This window comes from Ipomoea nil, unplaced genomic scaffold (assembly GCF_001879475.1).
Source record: "Ipomoea nil cultivar Tokyo-kokei standard unplaced genomic scaffold, Asagao_1.1 scaffold0146, whole genome shotgun sequence".
Taxonomy (NCBI): Eukaryota; Viridiplantae; Streptophyta; class Magnoliopsida; order Solanales; family Convolvulaceae; genus Ipomoea; species Ipomoea nil.
The window spans coordinates 1,376,600-1,395,154 of NW_017616574.1; positions in this window are offsets into that span (position 1 = coordinate 1,376,600).

The following is an 18,555-nucleotide window of genomic DNA, read 5'->3' on the forward strand; positions in this document are numbered from 1 at the left end:
GACTTTTTAAACTTTTTCACAATAAATAACACTTTGATAATTTCAACTCCAAGTAACAAGTAAATAACACGATATTCAACTTGGATGCACAGCGGAATAATTTAACAGTAAAGTGTTACAGAGAGATATATAATTTAACAGATCACTACGAGATTATCATGCAAAAAATCACTTCTATGAATATGGTAAATTATTTCACATGCACTAGTGAGCCTTAGCAAACCCAGATGATTAATTAATGGTTATACGAAAAGGGTTATTCAATTATTAAATATGCAAGGTAATAATGTGAACTAAGTGAAAGTTAACCTTGCATGCATGCGCATGTGAAATGAGAATTGCAAATAATATAAATTATATTGAATATGCAAGACAATAAATGAATGTAAGTTAAATATGGAGTTGTGTCTGTATGCACTTGTAAAGTCACATAACCCAAACAACAAGATAAATAATATGAAAAGTAAATGGGTTAGTGAGCAAGAGATAAAGTATGAAAGCAGTAGGTAAAGAGACACAGAAATTTATAGTGGTTCGGAGGTAGTGTAATCCTCCTAGTCCACTTTTCTCATTTCACTCCAAGGAGAAATTCACTATTTTTGTTCACCCAAATACAAAAATAGTGAATTAAGTGCTACCCAAGCATTTTTTCGAGTGTTTTGCACACAACTACACTCAACTCCGAGTATATTGCACAAAGCTATACTCCTACACCAACTAAGTGTTTTGCACAAAGCTACACTTATATAATTGTTGTATGTAAACAAAAACTGGCTCTCCCAAGACTAAAAAATATATCTCGTTAAAATAGTCCAAGAGAGAGATGAGTATTTTAGAGATGGCTTTTTGTGTATTGTTTCTCTTTGTTCGTGTATCTTGCTCTCACTTGCTGTATATTCTGGCTATAATGCCGTTGTAAAATCTTCAATCGTGGCCGTCCATCTTGATCAGATCTTCAATACTGCAGCAACTTTCGGTGGAGGATGGGCTTCGTCAGATTGAAGAAGGCTATAGGCAGCATACATGCATAACCTTGTGAGCTTAATGTGAGAATTGATCCTAAGTCCATTTGCAATGTTACCCACGCCTTCAACATATGCTCCGTAACAATTTTCTTATTCATATGATGATCTGAAATTATTATTAAGCCAAGTCTCCCGAAACAACATATAGATCTTGTTATGGCAGGTTTCTAAAATAAATTGCTCAACTCTAGATTTGATCCCTTGATGTAGCAGCGATTATCTTCCAGTGCACTAAATTATCTCATTTGTCAAATGCTTGTCAAATATTTTATAAAACTCCAAATTGTTGTAACTCTTGACTTTCCATAAATTTGACCAAATAGGATATAAAACTAGGATTATTTCTAGAACAATGTTGGCTCATCAAAACTATTACAATTTTATTCCTAACAATTTCCCCCTTTTTGATGATGTCAACCCTATACTCAAACATGGTTGGCTTAGTCTTAAAAAAGATTATATTACAAAAAAATAATTTTATTTGACTAGCCAAATTAGATGCGTTTACAAATATATGACCTACGACTTTTTATTTTGACTTTGTTAATTTTATGCAAGTTTTGGTTTTAATTAATTTTAGTGACATATCTATTATACTTGTAAAAAATAGGTCTTTAAATATTAAGCCAAGATATACTTAATATAAGAGTACTAATACATAGATAATATATATATATATATATATATATATATATATATATATATATATATATATATATATATATATATATATTACACACACACAAAAAAATCATATGGGAAATAAAACCTTATCATACCAAACTTCCCATAGTCCATCTAGCAAAGCTCCAAAGTGTCATAATTCCATGTGCTACTGGTTCGAAAAGTCATTCATTTTGATCAGTAGAAATCCCAAATCTTCCACTTGAACTCGGAACATTGTTTGGTACATTGCTTAATGGAAGGTTAGATGTGTTTGTCGGGAGGGTCGGACTTGGGTCACTTGTATAAGTAGAAATCCCATATCTCACTGGAAATCCACTTGAACTAGGAACATTCGGGAGGGTCGGACTTGGGTCACTTGTATAAGTAGAAATCCCAAATCTCGCTGGAAATCCACTTGAGCTAGGAACATTATTCGGAATATTGCCAAACATGTTTGTCAATCTTCTTCCCCCTGGGTTGGCAGCACCTAGAAAGAAATCATGCAATATGTTGGCTTGTTGAGTCTTCAGCATATTGTGTTCCTGCATAAGTAAATGAAAGCAAGAAGATAGAAAATCATTAATTCCCTTCATTAGTGCCAATTCGTCTTTCACAGAAGTGAGTTCCTCCCTTAGTAGTGCAAAGTCTCTTGTTGTCGGCCCATGAGAACTGCTGACGTTGGCCGTGATGTTGTCTATGCTTTGGTTTCCTTCATTTCCTATTTCTTCATATGGAGCGTTAAGATCAGGCAGTGTCCTTGCATCTAAAACAATCTGATGTTCACTTCCCCCTAAGTTGGGCAGAATATTCAGATCAAGATGAATCCTTTTGTTAGCTTTTCCTCCAATGAGCCGGTTTCTTTCATCGTTGGTTAGTGCATATTGGTGAATAGTCAAGGGAATACATGCACCAAGTTTAAACTTCTTTTTTCTTAAAATTTCACTGACCAGCATACCAAATCCAACGTGCTCTGGTTTTTCATAAAAATCCTTTAGCCTATCAAAGATAGTATAACTCCAATCTATAGGAATTGCTCTGTGAATGGCGTACAAGATGGTAGCAGCTTTCACACTGGATTTTTCAGTTCTCCCAAGAGTGCTTAAAATGCATTTTTGGATCACCTTTGTCATTTTATTATACTCTGGTTTCAGATGATTCTGAGGACATGAGAAGTTTGGAGAGTCATCACCAGAAATCATCTTGGTCAAAAATAACACTGTTAATGCATGCATGTTCACTAGACAACTCAAACAGGTTTCGAACATCTACTACTTCCACGGTCACAAAATTGCCATTAACAGTAGAGGTGATAAGGTTTGAAGATTCAAAATAGCAAGAATTTTCAAAGAACTCTAAAGAAGCATTATGGTAAATTCCCTTATATGGATATGAGTATACCTTAATTAAATGAGAGTTAATCAAACCATAAATCACATTCTGAGCTATATGAGAGTTAGAGCAGACCCTCAGATAATCTTCAATTCTTAACACATATCCAGGCGTGATTTTTGTGATTTCATTCTTTTGGGACAGGTCTGCATGGATGGGAATCAGTCTGGAGTTTGCCATTTTGGTTTGGGTGTTTTTCGGATGAAAGCTATGAGGGTATTATCTATGGAGCAATTTTGAAGAAGGAAGAAGATGAGTAGTGAGTGTATGTATATAACAGATGATAGAACAGAGTATAGAGAAGTAGTGGGTGGCGGTGATGGGTGGAAGTGAATTGGAAAAAGTGATTTATAAAAAGTCTTATTTGTCTTAATATTGGGTTTTTATGATGTGGTAAAAAGGTCAATCATTGGGTTAAAATGGCCACACCCGATTTTAGTATATGAAGTTTTTATCAATCATTGGCCATCATGGTAGCTCAAATATTCTCTATGAACACTAACAAGCACAAAAAGATTCATGCAAAAATAGACACATGCAAAAATAGATACATGCAGAAAAAAATATATACTTGACTCGAAAAGCATGGTGCAAAATAATTGTTTAGTATATGCTGACAAGTAGGGACATTTAGCAAATAGCATATTATCTACAATTAGCTTTAAGTAAAGTAAGATGATTAAGAGAAGTTTACTAGAAAGATAAGTATTCTAGTATGACACGGATCACATAGATTCCATGAGTCATCAGAAAAGGATGGAATTACTAGGTTATAATGAATTGCATGTAAGAGGCGCATGACAAGTGTTCTTCTCATCATTTAATGCAACTGTCAATCACATGTTAGATACATAACACAAATTAAGCACATAAATTATATAAAAATAAATAAATAAATAAATTTTTCACGTAAGAAAGGAAAAATAAATAAATAAATAAATAAGACTTTTAAGTAGGAAATTGAAATTTTAGTACTTAGCTTATTTTGATCATACCCAACTCATGCCTCAGAGTGATAAATCTTGATTCACACAGAGGTTTTGTCAGAATGTCTGCCAGTTGATTTTCTGTGGGTATATAATCGATTTTGATGTCTTTCTTTTCCACGTGATTTCGTATAAAATGGTGCCAGACATCAATATGCTTCGTTCTTGAATGAAGTACTGGGTTATGAGTAATTGCTATGGCACTAGTATTATCACAAAAAATACTAACTTCATTGCAATTTACTCTATAATCTTTTAATTGTTGCTTCATCCATAGAATTTGTACACAACAACTCCTTGCCGCAATATATTCGGCTTCGGCTGTACTTGTGGCTAAAGAGTTTTGCTTCTTGCTAAACCATGAAACTAACCTTCCCCCTAAGAACTGGCATGTTCCCGACGTGCTTTTCCTATCAATTTTGCAACCTGCAAAATCTGCATCTGAGAAACCGGTTAGTTCAAAGTTTCCTTCCTTAGGATACCATAACCCTACATTAATAGTTCCCTTAAGATATCGGATAATCTTCTTGACAGCAAGTAGGTGACTTTCTTTTGGCTTAGATTGGAATCTTGCACATACACCTACTGAGTAGGATATGTCAGGTCTACTCGCAGTGAGATATAATAAGGATCCAATCATTCCTCGATATTGTGTCTCGTCAATATTTTTGCCTTCTTCATCTTTGTCTAATTTGATTGATGTACTCATGGGAATTTTGACTGAGCTTTTTCCTTCTTGACCAAATCTCTTGATAAGATCTTTGGTGTATTTGGACTGATTTATAAGTATTCCTTCCTTCATTTGCTTTACTTGTAACCCTAGGAAGTAGTTGAGCTCGCCCATTATGCTCATTTCAAACTTGTTCTGCATGAGCTTAGAAAATTTTTCACACAACAATTTATTAGTACTTCCAAAAATGATATCATCAACATAAATTTGTACTAATAAAATGTGATCATTATCTTGTATTTTAAATATGGTTTTGTCGACAAGGCCTTTGGTAAACCCACAACTAATTAAGAACATTGATAGGGTATCGTACCAAGCTCTAGGTGCTTGTTTTAGCCCATATAATGCCTTCTTTAGTTTATAGACCTTATCAAAATTACCTTTTATCTCAAAACCAGGTGGTTGTTCAACATATACTTCTTCTTCGAGTAAACCATTTAAGAATGCACTTTTTATGTCCATTTGATAAACAGTAAAATCCTTGTAGGCTGCATAGGCTAGAAAAATTCTAATTTCTTCTAATCTTGCAACTGTGACAAATGTCTCATCAAAATCTATTCCTTCTTCCTGTGAGTAGCCTTTTGCAACTAGTCTTGCTTTATTCCTAACAATGATGTCGTCTTCATTTGCTTTATTTCTAAAGACCCATTTTGTTCCAATCACATTGTGATTATATGGTCTTGGAAAAAGTTCCCAGACATCATTTCACTTGAACTGATTTAGCTCTTCTTGCATGGCGTCAATCCAGCTAGGATCATTTAAAGCTTCATCTATTTCCTTTGGTTCAACCTGCGACAAAAAATAAGAAAATAGAGTTTCTCTTAATATGGATGTAGTTCTCACACCGTCATGAATATCTCCAATGATTTGATTTTGCGGATGGTTTTTGAGCCACTTCAAATCGGGTTGAAAAGTAGAGGGGTGTGTGATTTCATTTGCGTGTGAAGTACAAGGATTTGGATTTGTGTTGTGGTCCACTCATTGGTCCTCACAATTACTTCCAACTCTAACATACTCCCTTACTTCCACCTCATTTCCTATTCCATCTTCTACTTGATTTTGAGTTTCGCCAATTTGCTCCATTTCACAGTAGTTTAGATCATTATATCCCTGCAAAATATCTTCAGAAAACTCGTTAGTATTATCTAAACTTTTAGGAACATTTTTACCAATCTTTGGATCTTCACTTTCTTTGCTTTTCGAAGATTCATCAAATACGACATGAATGGATTCTTCAACCACCATTGTTCATTTGTTCAAGATTCTGAAGGCTTTACTGGTGGAAGAATATTCCAAGAATATTGCTTCATCTGCACGTTCGTCAAATGCTTTTAGATAGTTTTTGCCATTATTAAGAACAAAACATTTGCAACCAAATGAATGAAAATAGCTAAGATTATGCTTTCTCCCTTTCCATAATTCATAAGGTGTTTTGTCGTGCAGTTTATGAATCAAACTTCTGTTCTAGGTGTAGCAAGTAGTATTGATTGCTTCGGACCAAAATCGTTTAGGTAGTCCAGCTGCGGCTATCATTACTCGTGCGGCTTCTTTAAGTGTGCGATTTCTCCTTTCGGCAACTCCATTTTGTTGTGGAGTTCTCACCGCTGATAGTTGATGCAATATCCCTTGAGAATTGCAGAGATTTTGGATTATGCCGTTCATGAATTTTGTACCTCTATCAGTACGGATTTTGACTATATTGACTTCCTTTTCCTTTTCGAGTTGTTTGAGTAGTTTTGGTAGTTTCTTTTCAACTTCATTCTTTTTGTTGAGAAATATTGTCCAAGTGTACCTGGAAAAGTCATCAACAATAACAAGAGTATATTTCTTACCACTCATACTTATTGGATCTACTGGACCAAAGAGGTCCATATGTAGTAGACTAAGAGGTCTTTGACTTGACTCGTGTGTTTTTGTCTTGAAGGATGATTTGATTTGCTTTCCCTTTTGACATGCATCGCAAATTTGATCCTTTTTGTAGATGATATTGGGTAGTTCTCTGACTAGATTTTTCGTCACAAGTTTGTTAATGGTTTTGAAGTTGAGATGACTCAGTTTCTTGTGTCATTCCCAACTTACATTCCTTGAATTGTTTGCTACAAGACACACAGAATCCTTGGTTGTGTTCCAGTCTACAGTGCACATGTTTTTCTTTCTAATTTCTTTGAGCACAATCTCGCCGGTAGAGTCGTTCTTCACATGACACCTGTCTTCGAAGAATTCTACAAGATAGCCTTTGTCGCAAAATTGACTAGTGCTTAGCAAGTTAAATTTTAAACCTTCGACAAAGGATACATCTTCTATTTTTAAACCATTGCGAGATACAATGCCAATGCCTTTGGTTGTTCCATATTTGTCATTTCCACCGAAAACTACTTTTGGTCCTTCGATGCTTTTGAACTCAACTAGACTGGCTTTATTACTGGTCATATGTCGAGAACATCCGTTATCGAAATACCAAATTTCCTGTAAATAGATTACACATTTTTAGGTACCCAACATGATTTGAGTCCTTGGGTGTTAGTCATTTTTGGTACCCAAATCCACCTAGTTCTTACTGATCCAAGATTAGGTGATTGGTAACCATTGAGCACTTTATAATCATAATAGACTTTTGAAAATGGTTTTTGTGCCGTATTTTGAAAATTGACTCGATCTTTTGGCACTTGGGAAGACAACTGTTTAAGCCTATGAAAGGCATTAAACCTAGATTTATTCCATGGTTTAATCTCATCAAACCAATCTTCCTCAGAGGGATAAAGTCTACCTGCCCCAATCCTTGGAGATCTTCCAATTCTCATATGAGGGCTTTGTGCACTTGACTCATTGGTATATTTCCATCTAGGAACAAACTTTTGCCTATTATTTGGATGCATTGACGAATTAAATTGTCTTTGAGGCTTCGGCCTTGCAGTATCATTTTTGGCATTAGTTTGGTAACCAATTCCTTGTCTCATTGTGCTATCTTGACCTTTTACAAATTTTACTACTTGAACTTTATTAGTTAAAGCAGTAGTAGAATTGGTCAATTTTTGAGAGGCTTGAGAACATGACGGATTGAAGCCAAGTCCGGCTTTATCACTTGGAGGTTTTTGCATATTTACCATTTTATCTATTATTTTGGATGAATTAGTAAATGTTGCTATAACCTCTCTTAGGTTGTGTTCTCTCACTTCCCTAGATTACACTCTTCTTGAAGTCGAATATTTTCGGCTTTCAAGTCTCTTATTTCAAATAGAGCATTTTGCAATTTTTCATTTAATTGATCTTTTTCAAGAATCAAAAGATTATTGCGTTCTTTGATTTATAAGTGAGTGTCCATCATGGTTTGACAATCCTTCATTAAATGAAAGATAGACTCTTTAGAAAAAGATGAATTCACAGAGTCAAAGGATTTTGAAGTTACCTCATCATCTTCACTTTCATGTGCCATAAGACACAAATCATGGTAGGATGATCCACTTGAAACACTTATGCAAAATAATGCATTATTGTCTTTTGAGGTGTCACTTCCATCACTAGAAGATTCCTCTGTTTCGCTTGTCTCTAATGGATCACTGATTAGAGTTTTCCTTAGGGCTGGGCACTTCGGGTTTCGATTTTTCGGTTTTAAAAAAATTAAATCATTCGGTTTAAAATAGAGTTCGGTTTCGGTTTGAAAAGTTCGGTTCGGTTCGGTTTCGGTTTCGGTTTCGGTATTCGGTTCGGTTTAGGTGAAAGTTTACTATTTGAACGTTTCTTTTTTTGCCTGACCGGTTGTTCAGTTGACTCACTTGAAGTGCCACTTGAAGTGTTTTGTTGATGACAAAATGAAAAATCATTCATCTATAGTTAATATTTGAAAAATACAAATTACTAAAACACCAAATGTTTGGACTTACAACTTGGAGTTGGGATTTGAGGACTTGAGGAGTTAAAATTATTAATTGTTATAATATTTATATACATAAAAATTTAATTAAAATATAATCAACAATTAAAGTAATTATATAATGATTTTAATAAAATGATAATTAAAGAATAGGAAACAGGTATCATAGTTAATTATATATATATATATATATATATATATATATATATATATATATATATATGTGTGTGTGTGTGTGTGTGTGTGTGTGTGTGTGTGTGTGTGTGTATGTGTGTGTGTGTGTGTGTGTGTGTGTGTGTGTGTGTGTGTGTGATAATAATGATAGAATTATGAAACTTTAGAATTAAATAGCAACGGTGTAATAACGGTATAATGGTATTTTAGTCTAACAAGAATGTAGTACGGATAATTTTATTCATTATATTTGAAGTGTGCAATATTTAATGAAAAATGTATACCCTTATTAGCATACAAATGTGAATATAGACATGAATGTGGGTATAACTTAGTGGGTAAAGCTCTTAGTTTATAATCAAATGAGTAAGGGTTCAAACCTCACCTTAAACATTTAATATAATATATGTTTATTAATATATTAAAAAACAAAAAACAAAAAACCGATCGGGTTATCGGTTCGGTTTTTAACCGAACCGAACCGATCGGTTTCACCTAAACTAGGACCGATCGGTTTTTCGGGTAACCCGAACCGATTTGAAAGGAAACCACGAAGAGCAACTCAAACTAATTATGCTACAATTGTAGAAAACCTGGAAGCAAAAATCAATCTGACACTCTGCTGGAAGAAACCAAAATTAAAGAAAGGAGATTCAAGGATGTAAGGAAAACTTTTCCTTACATCCTTGAATCTCCTTTCTTTAATTTTGGTTTCTTCCAGCAGAGTGTCAGATTGATTTTTGCTTACCTTGAGGTATGGACATTCGGCCATAAAATGTCCAGGTTTTCTACAATTGTAGCATAATTAGTTTGAGTTGCTCTTCGTGGTTTCCTTTTTATGCCTTCGGGATGTGTGGGCCTTAGGATAATTCTTGTGGTTGTTTTTCTTCATGAATTTCTTGAATTTCCTAACAAATAAGGCAAAGTTTTTGTCAGAAAATAAATCACTATTTTCTACTGACCTTGAGGATGATAGTTGCTCAGCGATAAGTGCATTGTTCTTTTCTTTGCATTCTTCTTCCATCCTTGACTTCATCTCGAACTCATAGGCTTTTAGATCACTAAAAAGCTTATCAGTTGATAAAGTTTTTAGATCTCTATGGTCACGCATGGCCGTGACTTTCATATCCTAACTTGATGGTAAACCACGTAGGAACTTAAGTGAGATTTCCTTTTGATTAATGATTTTGCCAAGATCATTAATTTCTCCAAAGATTTTGGTAAGTCTTGCTTCCATATCGGTAATATTCTCGCTACTTAGCATTTTGAAATCCTCAAATTTCTTTAATGCTATGGTAAGCTTGTTATCCTTTTCTTGCTCGTCTCCTTCGCCTATTTGAATGCGTGTTTCCCAAACTTCTTTCATCGTCCTGCATTTACGAATTTTAGGGAAAATTGTATAATCAATAGCTTTAAACAAAATATCTTTAGCAATATTTTCCAGATTATTTCGCGTTCTATCTTCGCGAGTCCACTCCACTTTAGGCTTTGGAATATATGGTGGAGTATCACTTGTCTGTACGGAAGCAGTGTTCACTTGCAAGATTTCAATAGGACCACCAGTGATTACTTCCCACATTTCATCATGTAGTGCGGATAAATGCACGTGCATACGAATTTTCCAATCATCAAATTTTTCTAGAGAAAATAATAGATTGTGAGCAAGGGTCATATCTCTCTACATCATTTTGAATTTTGAGAGCTGTCTAGTAGTCAAATTTGACTCAAATAGACAACTGCTCTGATACCAATTGTTGGTCCCGATAGGATGGTAAAAAGTCTAGGGGGGGGGGGGGGGGGGGGTGAATAGACTTTTTAAACTTTTTCACAATAAATAACACTTTGATAATTTCAACTCCAAGTAACAAGTAAATAACAAGATATTCAACTTGGATGCACAGCGGAATAATTCGACAGTAAAGTGTTATAGAGAGATATATAATTTAACAGATCACTACGAGATTATCATGCAAAAAACCACTTCTATGAATATGGTAAATTATTTCACATGCACTAGTGAGCCTTAGCAAAACCAGATGATTAATTAATGGTTATACGAAAAGGGTTATTCAATTATAAAATATGCAAGGTAATAATGTGAACTAAGTGAAAGTTAACCTTGCATGCATGCGCATGTGAAATGAGAATTGCAAATAATATAAATTATATTGAATATGCAAGACAATAAATGAATGTAAGTTAAATATGGAGTTGTGCCTGTGCACTTGTAAAGTCACATAACCCAAACAACAAGATAAATAATATGAAAAGTAAATGGGTTAGTGAGCAAGATATAAAGTATGAAAGAAGTAATGTAACACCCCGTGTTACGACCCCTAAACCAAATTAATTAATTAATAACTCACCCTAAAAAGAGAATTAAAATCCATTAATTAGCTACAAGGGGGCCCACCATAGTCCATGGGCCCTTATCCCTAAAGCCAATCTCTTACTCCTATAGGAAATAAAATTAGCAAATCCATACCACTTAGACCCTAATTGGGACTCTTAGATACATAAATAGGGACATAGGAGGCACCTAGAACTCACACTACAATAACTTTCACCACATAAGAATTCCCAAGAATTCCCATAGGAGAAATCAAGAAAGAAGAAATCTTAAAGAAAGACCCTTCATAGCCAAGGAAATTAATTAAGGCTAAGAGGTAACCCATGTATCAACAAAACCTATTTTCCTTGCTATAATCTCCTTCTTTGGCTCCCTCTATATGCTTGTGTCTTGATGAATTCCTTTATGATAATCGTGATATAATCTTATTGATTGATGTGATGATTTTATGTGTGATCTTGATGATCGTGATATTAAAAAGGGGTTCTTGATAGGTATGTGATGATTCTTGATAAATCTTGATGTTTCTTGATGTTAGAGATAAAATATGATTTTGATAAATTGGATGGGAATAGAGCCCTAGGTTGGATTGGGAATTTGTATTATGATGTTCTTGATTTATATTTGGGTGGGAATTCGCATGTTCGGGTGTTGTTATGTTTAGAAGTCATGTTAGGATGTGTTCAATATGATTCTTGCTTTTGATCTGTTAATTGCCTATGTGGTGTCGTTATTTGCGTTTAAAAGTGCCTAAGCATGGTTTCGGGTTCCACAAAGGAACCCGGGACGCTTTATTTGATGAAAGAGTCAGTGGGGGTAGGGGGACCCGCTACCTACCCGCTGCCCGAGAATCACCGCCAGGCAGCGGGCAGACGTCTGCCCACCGACCACCCACTGCCCAGAAGGTCGTCGCCGGCGGGTGGCCCTCCACCCACCAGCTACCCGCTGGTCTGTTACCCACCCTGGGTCCTCGGCTTCCCCGTTTAATGTTCCCCATTCCCCGTGGTGTCCCAACGAACCCCGTTTGTAATGCTTGAGTCTAGTTTGATGTTTTGGGTGCCATTCATAGGATATAAGTGTCTTAGGAATTGCATGTTAGTGAATCGGTAACCCGTTGGCCTAGGAGGAAAATGTATGAACCCCTTAGGACTACTCTTAGTATGTGAATGATCACACGTAAGTTTATTTATACATCTCCCCCCTCCCAATGTGTTATTACGTGGTACAATGTGTTATGTGATGCATGATTCCCCGGTTTGGTTGCGATCAAATTAGGTGTTCCTGAGCTGTGGTTCAGAAGTTGGCTGCGGTCAAATTGGTTACTTATGAGCTGCGGTTAATTTTGCTGGCTGCGGTCAGTGATTCACTTCTTGGGTTGCGGTCCACATGGGCCTCGTGTGCTGTGGTCCACCAACTGGATGCGCCAGGCGGTGTGTAGGACCATTAGCCCGAGGAAGGCTGTAGTCCACCGAATGAGTGATCAGGCGATGTGAAGGGCTACGGTTGGCTGCGATCCACCGAGTGATGGGCCAGCGGTGTGTAGGGTCGTAGTCTCCGAAGATCATCGCCCACTGAATGAGTCCCTCAGGCGGTGTGTAGGGCTTGATCTGCTACGACCCACCGACTGAGTTCATCAAGTGGTGTATAGGGTCGCAATCCCCCCCCCCCCCCCCCCCCCTTGTAAAGAGGATCACAGTCCACCGACTGAGCGCGTCAGCGGTGTATAGGGTTGTGATCCGCCGTTGAGTTCGTCAACAGTCTATGCGGTTGGTTGCGATCAACCCCCTTCATGCTGCAGTATGAGGTAGGGTGCTACGGGGCCGTGTTAGTACTATATGTACTAACCCTCATGTTCGGGGCATGCGATTGGTCCCGTGGCGCCACCAAAGTATGCTTGTGTGACTTAAATGATGATTGATTGATTATGTGAACGGTTTGGAAGTGAACTGTGACCTTAGATATATGCTCTTTATGATATTGTCTCTATATAACTGTCTATCATCGCTTAATGTGCTTATCCCTATCCGTCGAGTCTATCCCTGGTTTTAAAAGCTAGAGTTTCCTAAGTATATATCTTCTTGCTTCAAAATGGTTTTCATATATCTATATATATATATCTACCTATATTGTATTTCAACGCGTTGGAGTGGGTTACCAGCATCACTCGCTGAATAGATATATTTGGCTTTCAGGCACATATGAGTAGACACCAGAGCGCGCTAGAGATCTGGAGCGTATAGTAGTTAGTTTCCCTTTCAGCCTGCGTGCCATAATTATGTATTGACATTGCTTGAGGTCATTTAGTTAGTTTAGCCTGTGCATCTGAGCTCCCCAGCTCAGATGTGGCATAGCACCCCGCACTCTTATGTTTGATTTTGGGATTTAATGAGAATTCACCTTTATTATATAAGTTTTAAAAGTTTCAAAATTTCGGGGTGTTACAGTTGGTATCAGAGCCCAAGTTTGACCCTAGGATAAGACACTTAAGAACAGATTTTAGGACATTAGGCTTAAACTCTAGGAGTTCAGGAACATAAGATTTAGGAATCATAGGACGCGTGGTGAGATTGTGAGACCCCTAAACTTTCCCTCACACTAATTCACACCTAATTTAAAGAACTGCCCTTCGCTTATCACATCAAGGTAAGAGTACAACACTTTAACTCAACATTACTATAAACATTGGCTCTATAGATCAGCATCATGGCACCAAACAGAAGACAATCAAGGATCTCGGAACCAGCCTCACACGACCCCCTGGCTCAAACCCTACAGCAACTAACCCAAGTCGCCCAAGCACTGGGCGACGTAGCTCTCCGCAACAACCGACCACCACCACCTCCACCAAACACAAACTCAGTAGTCGCCCGACAAGTTTCAAATCATCGACCATCCACTTTCTCGGGAGAAGAAGATCCCGCCATCCTTGAGGAATGGATTCGGACCTTCGACAAAATTCTGGGGTTGGTAGAATGCCCAGAAGAACGTCGTTCAGAGGTAGCCTCGTTCTACTTCGGACACGAGGCAGACCTTTGGTGGATCCACGAGGGACCCACTTACAGGCAGGAACCAGGGTTCAACTGGGAAAACCTGAAAACACGATTACGAGAAAGATTCTACCCAGCACACATAAGAGCATCTATGCACGAGGAGTTCTGTAACACCCCGTGTTACGACCCCTAAACCCAAATTAATTAATTAATTACTCAGCCCAAAAAGGGAGTTAAAATCTACTAATTAGCTAAAAGGGGGTCCACCATGGTCCGTGGGCCTTTATCCCTAAAGCCAACCCCTTAGTCCTATAAGAAATATAATTAGTAAACCCATGCCACCTAGACCCTAATTAGGACTCTTAATTATATAAATAGAGGCATAGGAGGCACCTAGAATTCACACCACAAATAATCTCTCACCACACAAGAAGTTCCAAGAATTCCCTTAGGAGAAATCAAGAAAGGAGAAATCTTAAAGAAAGACCCTTCATAGCCAAGGAAATTAATTAAGGCTAAGAGGTAACCCATGTCTCAACAAAACCTATTTTCTTCGCTATAATCTCCTTCCTTGGCCTCCCTCTATATTCTTGTGTCTCGATTGAATTCTTCTATGATAATTATGTTATGTTCTTGATGATTGATAAGATGATTTATATGCTTTCTTGATAATCTTGATGATCTTGATGTTAAAAGGAAGTTCTTGATTATGATGTGATGATTCATGACGAATCTTGATATTTTCTTGATGTTAAAGATAAAATATGTTCTTGATGATTTGGGTGGGATTAGAGCAGGTCGGATTGGGAATTTGTATTATGACGTTCTTGATTTATATTTGGGTGGGATTTCGCATGTTCGGGTGTTGTTTACATTAGAAATCATAATAGGATAAGTCCTACATGATTCTTGCTTTTGATCTGTTAACTGCTTACGTGGTGTCGTTATTTGCGTTTAAAAGTGTCTAAGCATGGTTTCGGGTTCCACGAAGGTCCCCGAGACGAAATTATGGTAAAGGAGTCAGTGGGGGGTAGGTGGGGGTAGGGGAACCCGCCACCTACCAACTGCCCAGAAAACACCGCCGGGCAGTCGCCTGCCCGCCGGCGACCCGCTGCCGGAACAGTGAATTCCGACGGGCAGCCGGCGGGTGACCCCTACCCACCGGCTACCCGCTGGTCCATACCCCTACCCGGGTCCCCGGCTTCCCCGTTTGATGTTCCCCATTCCCCATGGTGTCCCAATGGACCCCGTTTGTCGTGCTTGAGTCTAGTTTGAAATTTCGGGTACCATTCGTAGGTTAAACGAGTCTTAGGAATTGCATGCTAGTTGAATTGGTAACCCGTGGACCTAGGTGAAAGTCGTATGAACCCCTTAGGAATTATTCTTAGTATGTGTATGATCACATGTAAGCTTAATTATATGTCTCCCCCTTCCCTATGTGAATTATGTGTTATTATGTGCTATTGTGTGTTACGTGATGCATGACCCCAACTTGGTTAAGATCAATTGGGCTATACGGGCAGTTGAATGGGCTGAGAACCATCCCAACTATTAACCAGACCGGTTAAGATCGGTCGGGTATATAAATATTATATAGGACTGAGGTCCACTATACGGGCAGTTGAATGGGCTGAAAACCATCCTAACTGTTAACCAGGCTGGTAGAGACCGGTCAGGTATATAAAGATTATGTATAGGACTGAACGTCCACATGGGCCTCGGTGATATGACCCACCGACCTGGACGCGCCAGGCGGTGTGTAGGGCCAACAAGCCGAGGAAGGCTGTAGTCCACCGACCTGAGTAATCAGGCGGTGTGTAGGGCTACGGCTGGCTGCGATCCACCGAGTGGTGGGACATCGGTATGTAGGACCGTAGTCTCCGAGGATCTTTGCCCACTGACTGAGTTTAGCTCAGCGGTGTGTCGGGCTTGATCCGCTACGGTCCACCGATTGTGCGCATCAACGGTGTGTAGGGTCGTAAGTCCCCCCTCGTAAAGGGGATCGTGGTCCACCGACTGGGCGCGTCAGCGGTGTGTCGGATCGTGGTCCGACGTTGAGTTCGTCAGTGGTTCTCAAAGGGTTGGTTGCGATCAACTCCCCTCTTACCGCGGTACTGAGGTAGGGTGCTGCGGGGCCGTGTTAATGCTATAAGCATTAACCCTCATGTTCGGGGCATGCGATTGGTCCCGTGGCGCCATCAATGATTATGTGATATTAATGATGATTGGATGATGATATGGATTGGAATTGAGAAGTGGCTTGTGACCGTAAATGCGTATTCCTTATGATGTTATTTCTACTTAACTGCTTATTGTTGTCTGATGTGCTTATCCCGATTTGCTGAGTCTATTCCTGGTTTTAAAACTAGTGTTTCTTAAGTATATATCTTCCTGCTTCGAAATGATTTTTGTATATCTATATATATATATATATATATATATATATATATATATATATATATATATATATATATATAGCTATACTATATTTCAACGCGTTGGAGTGGGTTACCAGCATCTCTCGCTGAACAGATATATTTGGCTTTCAGGCACAGAGGAGTAAACACTGGAGCGCGCTAGAGATTTGGAGCGTAGAGTAGATAGTTTCCCTATCGGCCTGCGTGCCATGCTTATGTATTTACATTATTGAGGATATTAGTTAGTTAGCCTGTGCACCTGAGTTCTCTAGCTCAGGTGTGGCATAACACCACGTACTCTACTATATTATGTTTTGGGATTTAATGAGAATTTACCTTTATTATATAAGTCTTAAAAGTTGAATAATTTCGGGGTATTACAGTTGGTATCAGAGCCTAAGTTTGACCCTAGGATAAGACCCTTAAGACCAGACCTTAGGACATTAGGCTTAAAGCACTAGGAGTTCAGTAAGATAGGATTTAGTTATTTAAGGACACAGGAACTAGGGACTTTAAGACACGCGGTGAGATTGTGAGCCTACCTATCATCACGTAACCTCCCCTCACTTTATCCCTCATTAATTTAAAAGACTCCCCTTCGCTTATCACACCAAGGTAAGGGTACAACACTCTAACTCAAACGTTACTATAAACATTAGCTCTATAGATCAGCATCATGACACCAACTAGAAGACAATCAAGGACTCCGGAACCCGCTACACAAGACCCCCTGGCTCAAACCCTGCAACAACTAACCCAAGTCGCCCAAGCACTAAGCGACATAGCTCTCCGCAACAACCGACCACCACCACCTCCACCAAATACAAACTCAGAAATCGCCCGACAAGTTTCAAACCATAAACCACCCACTTTCTCAGGAGAAGAAGATCCCGCCATCCTCGAGGAATGGATTCGGACCTTCGACAAAATTCTGGGGCTAGTAGAATGCCCAGAGGAACGTTGCGTAGAGGTAGCCTCATTTTACTTCGGACACGAGGCAGACCTTTGGTGGATCCACGAGGGACCCACTTACAGACAAGAACCAGGATTCAACTGGGAAAGTCTGAAAACACGACTGCGGGAACGATTCTACCCAACCCACATAAGAGCGTCTATGCACGAAGAGTTCCTTCACCTAAAACAAGGAACGGCTACCGTCATGGAATACCATAAACGATTCCTCAAACTGGCACGCTTCGCGCCAGAACTAGTCCCCACAGAGACAACCAAAATAGAGAGATTTATATCAGGCCTCAATTTCGAAGCCCGAAAAGCCCTAATAGTAAGCGGACCCCGGACCCTCAACGAGGCCTACTCTAGTGCCGCCAATCTCTATCGAATCCAACTACTATAGCGTGGGGTCCAGGAACAAGTTCGAAAAAGGAACACAGGAGGTGGGGCGCCACCCATGAAAAGAACAAGAAACGACGCTAACGCAAGGCCAAACAATCCAGCGGGACAGGGGCTGCCCCCAAGAAACAGCGAAACTAATACAGGGGGCTTTCCCTGCCCAAAATGCCACCAAAGCCATAGGGGTAAGGACTGCATGGGGAACCCCTTACGATGCTTCAATTGCGGGAAAGAAGGGCACAAGGCATTCCTCTGCCCTCAACCCTCAAACTCACGCCCTATGGCCATGGGCCGACACGGGGACACGAACAACCAAGGAAACTATGGTGCCCCGGAAAAGTATTTGTCATGAGCCGCACGCAAGCTGAACTCGGGGACGAGGGAAACCCCGACGAAGGAAATATGACCCCAGAAAACGAAGATCACGCAAACCCGCCAGAAGGAAACCAGGAAGATGAATTTTTTTTAGGATAATATAACAAACCCCCTTTTTGTAACCACCCCCGTATTAGAATCGCGTGTTTAGACTAGTCACTTTGGAATTATTATGAATAAAAGATAGTTCGAAATGATATTAGCTTAACAAAAAAAAAAAAAAAAAAAAAAA